This window comes from Monopterus albus, unplaced genomic scaffold, assembly GCF_001952655.1.
Source record: "Monopterus albus unplaced genomic scaffold, M_albus_1.0 scaffold289.1, whole genome shotgun sequence".
NCBI classification, from domain to species: Eukaryota; Metazoa; Chordata; class Actinopteri; order Synbranchiformes; family Synbranchidae; genus Monopterus; species Monopterus albus.
In genome coordinates, this window is record NW_018128169.1 from 461,383 (window position 1) to 473,364 (window position 11,982).

The 11,982-nt window shown below is 38.0% G+C and overlaps 1 protein-coding gene and 1 pseudogene across 1 annotated transcript in view; both read right to left on the bottom strand.

Annotated features, from left to right (window-relative positions):
• The window catches only part of LOC109973326 (uncharacterized), a 2,654-nt pseudogene extending 2,064 nt beyond the window's left edge, over positions 1-590 (bottom strand).
• Positions 1-3,122, bottom strand: part of rxfp1 (relaxin family peptide receptor 1) — a 38,163-nt gene extending 35,041 nt beyond the window's left edge. The window contains exon 1 of the mRNA XM_020622841.1: positions 3,066-3,122. The gene's annotated coding sequence lies outside the window, so the exon portion shown is untranslated. The remainder of the gene's footprint in view (positions 1-3,065) is intronic.
• Positions 3,123-11,982: the final 8,860 nt, after the last annotated feature.

Genomic DNA, 11,982 nt, shown 5'->3' on the forward strand with positions numbered 1-11,982 from the left:
TCTGGTGAGATCCAGGTTTCTTTGTGGATGTCTTTATGCTGGAATACACTTCCGCCAATGACTAGGTCATTAAAAGCGCAAAAGTCCGTGAAAAGCTCGCCATTTTCATTCATTTTTCCAAGGGCCTGGGTTCCCATAATTAATTCTTTTCCAAGGTTGTCTTTTCCTATCTTGGCATTCAGGTCACCCATCAGTATCTTGATGTCTCTCTTGGGTAACTCGTTGACCACTGTCTGCAGGGAATTGTAGAAATTTTCCTTTGCTTCTGCATCAGTGTTGTTAGTAGGCGAGTAGCATTGGATGAATGTAACATTTCTTCCCTTGGAGTTGAACCTTGCTGTCATGATTCTAGGAGAGACTGGCTGGCCTCATTCCATAAGGGTTCTGGCTGCTACTGGGGACATCATGATGGCAACTCCTTCTGTGTGGTCATGATTCTCGTCTGCATGTCCCGAGTAGAGGATTTTCTCTCCACTGGCAAGTGATGTCATGCCAGACCCATTCCATCTGCTCTCACAGATTCCTAGTACTTGAATGTTATATCTTTTCATCTCACTTGCCACTTGAGCTGCTTTTCCAGTTTCATACATGGTTCAGATGAAATACTCTGGCAAAATGAAAACGTGAGGTCCTTTTAACTAACATGTCATCATTTATGAGTAAATGGAAATAACTGAACCACTAAAACATTTCAAGAGCTTGTTTGATGTTGTTAAAGAGCTTGTTTGATGTTGTTAAAGAGCATAGCACTTCACTATCAAAACAGTGAATGTGTTTGTTTGTAGCAGCTTAGAGCCTCTGACAGGCCTCAGATTGTCAGATCTTTGGATACAAACAGCTCTGTGGACGCTTGGCAAGCTATGGTCGCTTGTATGGTTTTGGCAGTCCATGAATTACTTGACGTCACAGTCTGAAGACATCCTCAAGCATATCTTCAAATCTTTTCTCTAGTCTTGGAAAAGTGTATTTATTTTTAGGGTTTGCTAATTTGACATGTAGTGTCAGTTGGTTCTGGCGGGAGCATGTTACTGCCCTGATTTTACAGACTCAAATTAAGAGGGATTAAAAAATGAGGAAGATAAAAATTGGTGGAAAATTGGTGGAATACTCCTTTAAGTAAAAACATTGTCTAGGCTAAATAAAATAAAGGCTAACATTAGAAGTTTCCTAATTCCAATCAGGTATTAAATCAGGAAATATCAGATCAAATAATGAAATATGAAAAATCCAAATAATTGTAGAGATTATTGTTTATTTATTTATTTTTTTTATAGCAGTTATGTTTTTATATGGTTTTATTTCATATGGTATGTTTTTTATTGCTGTACCGACTAGAGGCCACTTTAAAATTTAAAATTTTGTTGTACATGTTACAATGACAATAAAGGATTATCTTATCTTATCCTAAATTGTGTTAGGTGGGCGCTGAACACCTTGACTTTCCCATTTTCAAAGCTATTATTGATACAGAGAGTATTCAAACTTTGTCAACAGTGTGTAGGAAAACGACCTTGGATCTGACAATAAATATTATACTGTAGTTATTAGGCTCTTCTCAGGCCCAAAACTGGATTACTGATTGGAAAGGGAATCTTTTTTAAACCCCAACAGCATGATAGAGTCAAGTTGTCTCTTGTCGTGCATTGCTAATAAATTATACATTTGGTGTTATCACTTCCTGCAAACCCATGAATTTGAAAAGCCAATCAATAAGTTGATGTAGAATGAATATAAAAATAAATGTAATGAGTCTGTATGAGTTGAGAGAGCAGCGGTGTTGAAATGTGTGGGAGGCTGTTATGTGATAAAAATGTGTCGTGAGCAGCAAAGCGTGTCAGGATTATTAGCCTTTTTAACGTGCTCTTGTCGCATTTTTAATTGTGGTCATGAACTTTACCCCTGTTCAACTGTTATCACATGTTTTTGAGGTTATAAGAATATGATGGAAGTTATGATTCTGAGTGCATGGTTCTCTGTTAGGTGCAGTATTTGCTCATGTTCTTTGTCTTCTTGTTGTCTTTGTTTAATCCACTGAATGTGCTGAATGTTGTAAAGGTTGAAATAAATAACTATAATATAATTTAATATAATTTTAAGTAAAAAAATTGCTTTTGGAAACTTAAAATACAAAACACCATAATTCATTTGTTCTATGTTTTAAATCATACTAGGTCAACACTATATTTTTACATTATATTACAGAACAACAATAGAAAACAAGACAATCATTATTCTGCTGAACTGAGCTGGGATAGGGCTCCAGCTGACTGACACATTTATTAATTTGATCAGTGGTGACCTGCTGAAAACTCAAGAACTTCCATTGTTTGATCACACTCACATTTGTTAGATAGTTTTGTATAGCTCATTAGGGACATTTACCCTCCCCACACCTCATACTGTATGTCCTCCAACTCCTACAAGGCCACCCACATACAGACACTAACAGTGAAGTGAGCAGGTGGGGGTTCAGTGATGTATGTTGAGTGTCTAAGTGGCACTAATGTGTCTAATCAGTGCAGGATGTGCACAGCATGAGACTGTGTGTGTGGAAATGAATCTTTGCAGGATCTTTATAACATCCTGTGCCTAAATTGAAGAATGTGACCATTAGTGTGCAAAAAGAAAAGAGAATATTATTGAACCAGATCAATCTCATGAATGATTGAACCAAATAATTTCATGTGGAAATGCACTGTGTCTAACAGCTAATACTGTACATCCTAACTTTGATCACAGTTGTGTCATTCACAGACGAGGCTGCTGTGAATTTATATTGAATTGATGCTTGTGATCCACACTGCATAATCCAGTCACCACTGCTCTGTGCATTGATGTTTACATGCACACAATAATGGAACAACTGCTTACATTTGCTCTTAAATCTGATGAAGCTGCTTAGAGGATTGCAGTGAGAGCTCCTCACAATCTGTTCTTATACACTACTGTACTACTTAATCAGCAATTGTTATCCAGAGATAATTAGAAACATTTCTACACAGAAGATTCAGCAGCAGCCTTCTGATGGGCTGAAGCATTTATACAATTTATTTTATTTCACTTACCGACCTAGAGCCAAAGATGACCAGTTTTTGCAGAAAGTCTCCCTCATCTGTGCTTTGGTTTGTTTGGTTTGCGCCAAGAGAAGAAGACACTTCAATTAAAACAACAGCTGTAAAAATGAAGTCATTAGGAATAGCAGGTAACTCATTTAGGCAGTCGCTGTCAGTTCTACATGGAGCACGAAGGTAAATCAAATTCATCTGACTGATAAGAGCATGATTAACATTGTGTAAGATTTTTGTTTGTCTGTTTTTAAATTATTTAACAAACTACAAACTAAATCACTTAATTGGTTGAATGGTTTTCAGATTACTTTAAAGATTTCCACATTTCTTCATATGCAAGACAGTGAGTGCTACATACACTACACATACTTATATATTTAAACATCTAACAAGTAGCACAGCCACGTCTGAAATGGTTCAGGATTGGGAACATAAGCCAAAGCTATTCCAACACCATTCTGTCAAGAGGCTGTCTTTGTTTACACATCTCTTTTATCACTTTTACCATCACTTCCCCCTCTGTTGGTCTGTTCTTCTTGATTCTAATCTTTGACACCTGCTCTGCCATCTGACTTCACACAGTGACAATCAACCAGAATATATATATTTATTTTTTCTATATAAGACACTTCAAAAAGCTGCAGAAAAGAATCAGATGGAAAAGGCAGATATGAATGATGGACAAGCAAATAAAGAACAAGCTGACAGCAAAGAAGTTTCCTGTGATTCTCCTCAGTACTGGGCTGTCACAGTTGCATGTCATGCACTTTAGATCCACTGCAAACCTCTGGTCTGATGTAACTGCAAGCCCTGTTCAATTTTGGTATAATAATTAGATGAAACGTTTTTTTTTTTAGTACAACCCACTTTTGTTTAAGCCCATAGAGCCTTAAACATTTCCAATAGGTGTGAACATATTGCGTTCAGTTGAGTTATCAGTATGAAAATACTTGACTAAGCTTTCACTGGAAAAGTAAAATGGCTGGCGGCTGTATAGTTGTCTAGGTCACACAGCTATTTTCAGGACAACTGATTATTTTCTTTTGTTGGACACTAAAGCCATTGATCAATCTTTGGGAATAACTTCATATATTGTCATATCATTAGCATGGTGACAGCTACGCACACAAGAAATACACATGTAGACAATCAAATGGCCCCAGACACAGAGCCGTTGGAGGCAGTGTTAAATGTTACAGGATAGATTTTTTTTCTTGTTGGCGCATAAACATGTTTGTATAGATATTTTTGCAACATAATGCGGTTACCATAACCTTACCCATCAGAGCTAAATGCCTAACCCTAACCTATACCTCTAACTCTAATCTAAAACCTGCAAAGGGGAAACTGAGGTTCTCACCCACTGAAAACTGCTAAATAACTATGCAGTATTCTGTTAATGCCTTCTACACTTATGCTTCTGTAAGGCTTCACTTCAGATGAGTTTTTGCTATGTAAACATTCCTCAGAGGGAAAATACTATATGTAGAAAAAATGTCATTATGTTACAAGAACTTTGTTTTCGTTTCATAAAATATAAATGACAAACAAAAATAGTTGAGAGGGGATTTGATTACAAACGCTGTGACATCTACTGTGTCCATAATATCTGCAAGGTTCATTTAAAATGCCTCCACATGACAAACTTGAAAGTGAAGCAGAGAGCTCTTCTACCTGATGAGGTTTGAACAACTTGCACAGAAATGTCAAACAGAACAATGCTAAAAGTGAAAAACAGAAAAAAAAAGATGAAGAGTGGGAACAAACAGTGGAGTACCATGAAGAGTCAGAGGACATCTGTCAAGTGGAGGATGAGGACTGAAAGTCACATGCCCTGATGAAGTGTCCCTGAATATGGAACTGTCAAAAGAGGGATCTGATGCTGGCACGTCCTCACAGTAGGGAAAATGTCAGAGTGGTCAAGATTCTTATCCTGGGATTATTAAGACATCAAAAATAAAGAAGGCTGTGTGGAGAAACAAAGGCAATGTGATCACTGCCTTTAGCATTGTAGCACACTGGGTCTAGCATCACATTTTGTAGATACTGTATGCATTTCCTGTTTGACAAAAACTTTTATAAAAGGGTGAAAAATGACAATAATGCATGTTAAATAGCACTTATGAACTGAACATCTGTTATATTTTCAGCCTGAAAATCTCAAAACCTAAAAGTATTAGTCCATTCAGAGGACCTTTGTAATTCTGGGTCCTTGGGCTTCAGTCAACAGTCTGTGCATTAAGCCGCCTACATGTGTATGATTTTGAGTAGTTCAGACAAAATTTCAGTCATATCAGCACAGAAAGCTACAAGTTCTGACTGTTTAAATAAATCCATCAAGAGTTGCAGTACAAAATGTGATATTCATTATTTGGAGTCAAAACCTGGGAAATGTAACTATGGCAACATTATATAAATGACTAAAGGTGATTTATCCAAAGAGACAAAAAAAACTCCCAACTATGCCATTCACAGTTAATTTGACAAATTCACAGGTGCAAGAAGGCAGCAAATGATGATGAATTGTGGCGACATTTCCTTTCACTTGCTCTCTGAAGCAGCTTGAAAAAAATTTGATGCCAATTAAAATTTAGTGCAATTGACAGACTTCGATACATAGAGTGAACAAAACAATTTCATGCTTGACGCTTAAAAAAAGAGCAGAGCAGCAGTTTCATACTATTTTTATGTGCCCGTCTTCCAGCAGGTGTGGCCCAAGTCGGCATATACAGTGGGATTTCAAGTACAATCGAAGTCACGGCTGTATCAAGGCTGTTTACAGGGCAACACGAAACACCCACTGAGCTACACAGGGAGGAGAAGCATTAGTGGTATTTTTAGTTAAATGTGTAAATCTAATTGTTTTTGATAGTTCTATGAAAAACTGACCAAAATAAAAACAGATAATTACACAAAATTATGATAATTATACAAAACATAGATGGTGGTGGTGGTGTTTTGGTTTATTATTATGCTCATAAAAATTAAAAGTGATATTTTCAAATAAGGTTAAACTGAACAAATTGTTGGCTTTGGTTTCTATCCAGCACAATAACTTAACAAAGCAGCTGTAACTAAAAGGAACAGAGCCCCGGTTGCTTGCTGCAGCAGCTGTATTTACTTCTTTCCACTTCATCAAGCTATTGCATATGACAATTATCTAAAAAAATCTTCTCATTATATTAATACAAACTGTGTTTAGCATCATGGTTCCTAAAACATACTTTCTCAGCTGTATATAATCCAACTTTTGGTTTTAGGAGATAGGGATGCAGTAGAATAATTTGAAAGCTGCTCAGTAAAACTTGAACTTGAAAATGAAATGGATGAGGTTTATTATTTAGGAAATACAAGAGGAAAACCAGAGGAACCCTAAGGCCTATTTTATATATTTTTGGTCTGTGTAAAAATTGCAAAGTTCCTACACAAAAAGTTTGCAAAACTGATGGCAAAGATAGATAATTAAATACAAAAATCCACCTCATCCAACAGGTTATTTCACATTGTATGAAATTGAAACAAAGCTGTCATGACCAACATCCAGGCCCAGACGATGTTGTTTCAAACAGATAAAATATACTGACACTGTTTGCACCAGTGAAAAAAATTCTTAGATGTGTAGCATCGGGGTCTTCTGCAGCAGCTCTGCTTCAGGCTGAGGAATAAAACATGCGCTTCACTTTCATGAACCTGCTTTTGAAGTTCAACTGCTTTGCTGTTAATATCTGGAAATGTTACTCGCCTCAGAACTGGTGAGTTCCTGTCACTCATCTGTCTCCACTGTAGTGAACTTAAATGAAACAACTATGAGAATAAAGTGCAGACATTCAGGTTTAATTTAAGGAGGTCAACTTTATGTCCACAGCTGCTAAACTGTGCAGAAATTCTTGCCTGTGTTATACAAACCACAAGGTAAAAAAAGGGCACAAGTCCTGTTCATTCTGACTTTAAACACCCTTATAGTCGAAGGTCAGGGCTTACACGCTTTAGTCACTGTTTTGTTAAATAGTTTAAACCTGTCTGGCTTCAACCCTTCACAAGAAGAGCGATTTCTATTTCACACTCAATGACTTCTCTCTGCTTTTGCTCTGGTTGCTTGGACTTTTAACCCACATCTGGTTCAAAATGTATGGAGACAACAGTGTGTAGCTGAACAGGATTAATAAAGCAAGAGACTTAAACTTTTCTTGTTGGTTTGAATGTAATTTGTGGAGCTCATCCAACACTACCATACAATAAAGTGCATTTTCATCTCTGTGCATGCTCTGTGCACCCTTTCACAGAGGTCCAAATGCCCATGGCATTGATGCAACTACACACAGCTGCAGCAGAGGTATAATAAAAAAGGCACAAGTTAAATGCTTAGATTGTTATATTGTTTCCTGTTGTCTTTCTATTGTCTGCAAGAGTTTAATTTCCAAAACAAGCATTTAACATGCATACTCTGATTAGTACATCAGAATTATTATGACGCCGTCAAGCCCCTTTGACTCAGTTATTTAAAAAACGTTTGATGGTTAAAATCTATATATTTGAGTTACTTTTTTCAAGTCACAGGTACACAAATCAGCACCATGCCTAGCTTTGAAGCCAAACTGGTTGTCTGTGGTGCCATTACAATCACATAAATGCTCTAGTAAATTCCTTTCCATGACTTTAGATATCGGACTGACCACAGCAATTGGCCTGCAGTTATCCAGGCTCCCAACCATACCAGCTTTGTCCTTGATGACCGGTACAAGAGTTACGAATAACATTAGTTAGGCAACAGCCCATGAGTCATAAAGCCAGTAAAACAAATGTCTAGCAGTGCTGTAAACCTAAAGTGGGACTGCATGTGTCTTTTCACCATAGTGATTGTCCTGCTTTATGTTGTGTTTTTGCCATCTGTTTTCTTGGTGCTATTTGGCTGCTGGATGTGGTTGTTGATGGGGATCCCACTTGTTGCTCAGGAGGTAATGAAGTGAAACTTCAGAGTGAAATAGAAAACTCAGCAGCATGTGAGTGCTTCAGTGAGAAAAACACAGATTTTCACCAACTCAGTCCCCACCAGCAGGCAATTATAGCTCCAACCAGTGCACAGGTTACAGCTTTGCAGAGTTTATATGTAATGCAATCCTCAAAAACATTTCATACCTTCTGTCTTTTGAGGCCACCAGTGTGTGAAATTACTCAGAATATCAGTGAATCTTTTACATTCAAATATGTAATCAGAATAAAAGACACAGTGAGGCCCTGGTCACAACAGCAGCAGAAATGTGTCTGAAACAACACATAATGAAGCAGATGAGACTTGTTCAAACCACTGGAGCCAACAGCATTCAAATTTTTGGTGACTCCCTGCATCCACCATCTGCTCTTTCAGCTCATGTTGTGGCTTTTCTGATGCTGTTTGTCTCACCCTCCAGCTCTGTGCTGTCTCAGTCCAGGCAGCTCATCCACATGACTGTTAGAGCTCAAGCAGCTCCGCTAAGGTGGAGAAGGGCAGGGGCTAACGAGATAACTGCTACCAAGGTAAAGAGATGTAAACAGAGTATATATCAGACAATACATAAAAAAAAATACTTCAATTAAACCTTCCAAAACATCCTGATGTAGTACAGGACAAAGTTAAATCCATTCCTTGAATATTATGGTAAATGGACTGCACTTATATAGCACTTTCCTACCATACCAGGACAAAGCACTTTACAGATTCACACATTCACAAACACCCTCACACACACAGACACACACATAATAAACCAATCTCGTATCTAACTGGGTGCTAATGAACACCACCTGTTTAGGAACTGGCCTCTGCATGTGTGCTTTTGCATATCTGGGCATTTCATTTCATTTGCTGAGCTGTGGACAGACAGGAAAACAGAGCTTGTAGCATTTTACCCAGAGACATTTAGCTTAGACCACACTTAGTCATCTGTAAGGTTACTTTCCTAACAGCAAACCCAGGCAGTGGATAATGTCTGCCCTTCACCTTTATCAGTGTGAGGCAGTGTAAGTTTGGCTGACATGTTTTAGGCCTACACACTGAACTAAGTGTAATGCAATAAAAAAAATTCCAAGAATCATATAAAGTAAGCCCAAAGTCAATACCACAGCTGGGTTCACAGCCAGAATTCAAAGCAATAGAATAAAATTTCAGGAAAGATGAGTGACCCTCCAGGCACAGCAGTGCCTGGGACTTGGCTAAGCAAGCCCACAGGAAGTCAATCAGGGAAGCATGGAGGCATGCTGCTAGCTCCTGACTAACCTTTACACTGGTACTTTTATGTTTTCTATTGCTATGATACAAAAGGACTGTTAAGGTTCCCCTTTGATGGCACACACCTGAATCAGGACATTCCTGTTATGTGTCCAGAGACTGGACAGTGGTCCAGCCCCTGTGGGTTCATTTCCTGGATGCTGTGCTCATTAAGCTCCTTAGCAAAATAATTTTGAAAATACAAACTCACCAGTGGGAAGAAGACACTCAGTAGCCAGTCAGAAGAAAAGATGCTGATGCCAAACAGGTGTACACTGTATAAACTGACAAACACATCAGTTAGCCAAATGCTCCAAAGGCATTACAGCTGCAAACTCCAAGATGATTTCTTCCGGGCCTGCGCTCCATACTGCCAGTGGTGGCTGAGAGCTATATTGCTATGTCACTGACAAATACTCCTGCATCAGATATCCTTCAGATATCATCCCATCGACTATACATAAAGCTCCTCAAGAGGAAGTGTTCTGATTTTCAATTTGGTACATATAAAGTGTGGGACTGTGATTACATTAGTGTGAAATAACAACACACTCAAAAGGTATAAATAAGGTTTTGTTCACCCAGCACTTTGGTTCATAATCAGAAGGTATGAACAACAGCCTGCATGGCTGTTTAGGTTAATGGGCTTCTTGGCAACCATGTCATTTTGAAGTAGGTTTGTGTGTGTGTGTGTACTCAAGGACATGATGTATGAGCAAACAACAGGAAGTGAGAAGAGGGAGGGATTAGCTACAGTACCATTCTTAAATGTATTTCTTCTCAGCTCACAGCCTTTGCAGCATAGCTTGGGATTTTCAGTGTGGAGAAGTCAGACAGAAAAGATCCTTCAAAAACAAGCAAAAAACAATAAATAAATAAATTGGCCTTGTTCTGATGCAAACCCTTTTACAGTTTTTATTTGAACAGCTGGTTTTACAGAGCCAAATCATGTGTCAAACATTTAATTGGATGATGTAACTTCTAGGGTGTAACACACACTTCATGTAACAAGAGACAAACTAGGACTAGAGTGAAATGTTTCTTTAGTCAACTCTCCATATTCTATATCTGCAGAAGTGAAATCATGAATGCAAATAATCAATGTTTACATGGAAAATTGTACAGTTAAACTTTAGATAACACATTAGAACAAATGGATCATTTCAGCTTCATCCTGCTGCATCTCCATATGTTGTTCTTCCTGAGCACTAATGTACATATCTATCCCCTGTCTGACTGCAGCCAGCTAGTCTGGTATTTATGCACCCCACTGCTTCCACACATGGGGAACACAAAATTGTGATAATGTATTAAGGAAAGCTAGACCTTAGCTTTTTTTCATCTCAGCTCTTTATACAAAATGTTTGCTGACCGTCTGTCTCTCTCTCTTTCTCTCTCTCTCTGGATATGGACATCAGCACACTGGTGCCTTATGATGTGCGCAGCATATAATTTCACCGGAATCCACTTTGCACAGGGGCGTTCAAGCATTAGAAGCACTAGTGACGTTTACCTCAGAGATACACAGTTTTTATCCAAAACCATTCAGTGCTGGTGGTGGGCTACAGCTTTCCTTTATGCTTTGAGTCCAACCAACTAAAACTTTAAATCTATCACAGCCTTATTATTTTAATTTTGTCAGACTGTCAGATGCTATTTACATGCCCGAGGCGTTGCTCTTTATTTATTTGGTATACTGTATATTTTTGTTACACATGAATCATGACTATAAATTAATCTAATGCATACACCATCTATAATCGAATGCGATCGTTTTGTAATGCTGTGACAGCTAGCATAGCAGACTGAAGTTTTACACAGAAACAGATGGTCTGGAAACTAGTGCCTCATAGAATTTTTTTAATTAGCTCTGTCAAATGTGTAGCTTTGCCTAAAATGCCTAAAACTAGAGCTCAGATCTGATTTCTCTTAGCATTACTCCATGTAAAGTTTTGTAGTGCAGGTCCAACACTGGTTAAACACATAGCCTCTTACAGATAAAGGTAGGTGAAGGCCATTGTCGTATATTACCATCCCCAAAATTCCTTGGTTGACCTGTACTGTATGTATATTTAAGATCATTGTCCAAATACATCTTACAAACATTTGGGCAGTGTGTATAACTTCAGAAAACATGCCTGCAGTAGAGAATGACCACAAGGTTAATTAAGTCACTCTTCTGGAGCTCTTTTGATGTTTTTTGTCAACAGTTGGACTTTGCCTAGTGTCAAAGAATTAAACAAAAAAATGATCTTGTTTTTACTGAACAAATCATGTTGACGTGATGTTGCACTGCTAATGAAGCACAGGTAATGTCAGAAGTTCTAGAAGAGCAGTTCAAGTTGAAGTGTGATCATTCTAATATCAAGAAGAAATTTAGTTGTGGTTCTGGAAAAACACAATTTAAGGCCTGCACAGAAGGTTTCTTGTTGAATTCTCTCTCTTTTTTTGTCTTATCCAAAGTGCAAAAGGCAAATTTGTTATTTCATCAACAGCTGGTGCTCAGTGTGATCATTTTCTCAGCTCTGTTCATTTTAGGCACCCCCCTCTTTTGTTTTGTCTGGTGTAGTCATCTCTGGAAACAGAGATTCGACAAGGTCCCGGTCTGAAAATACTACATGCTTTTTACATAAACATTTTGGAAGGACTGCACTTTGTTGTCCAGTTATT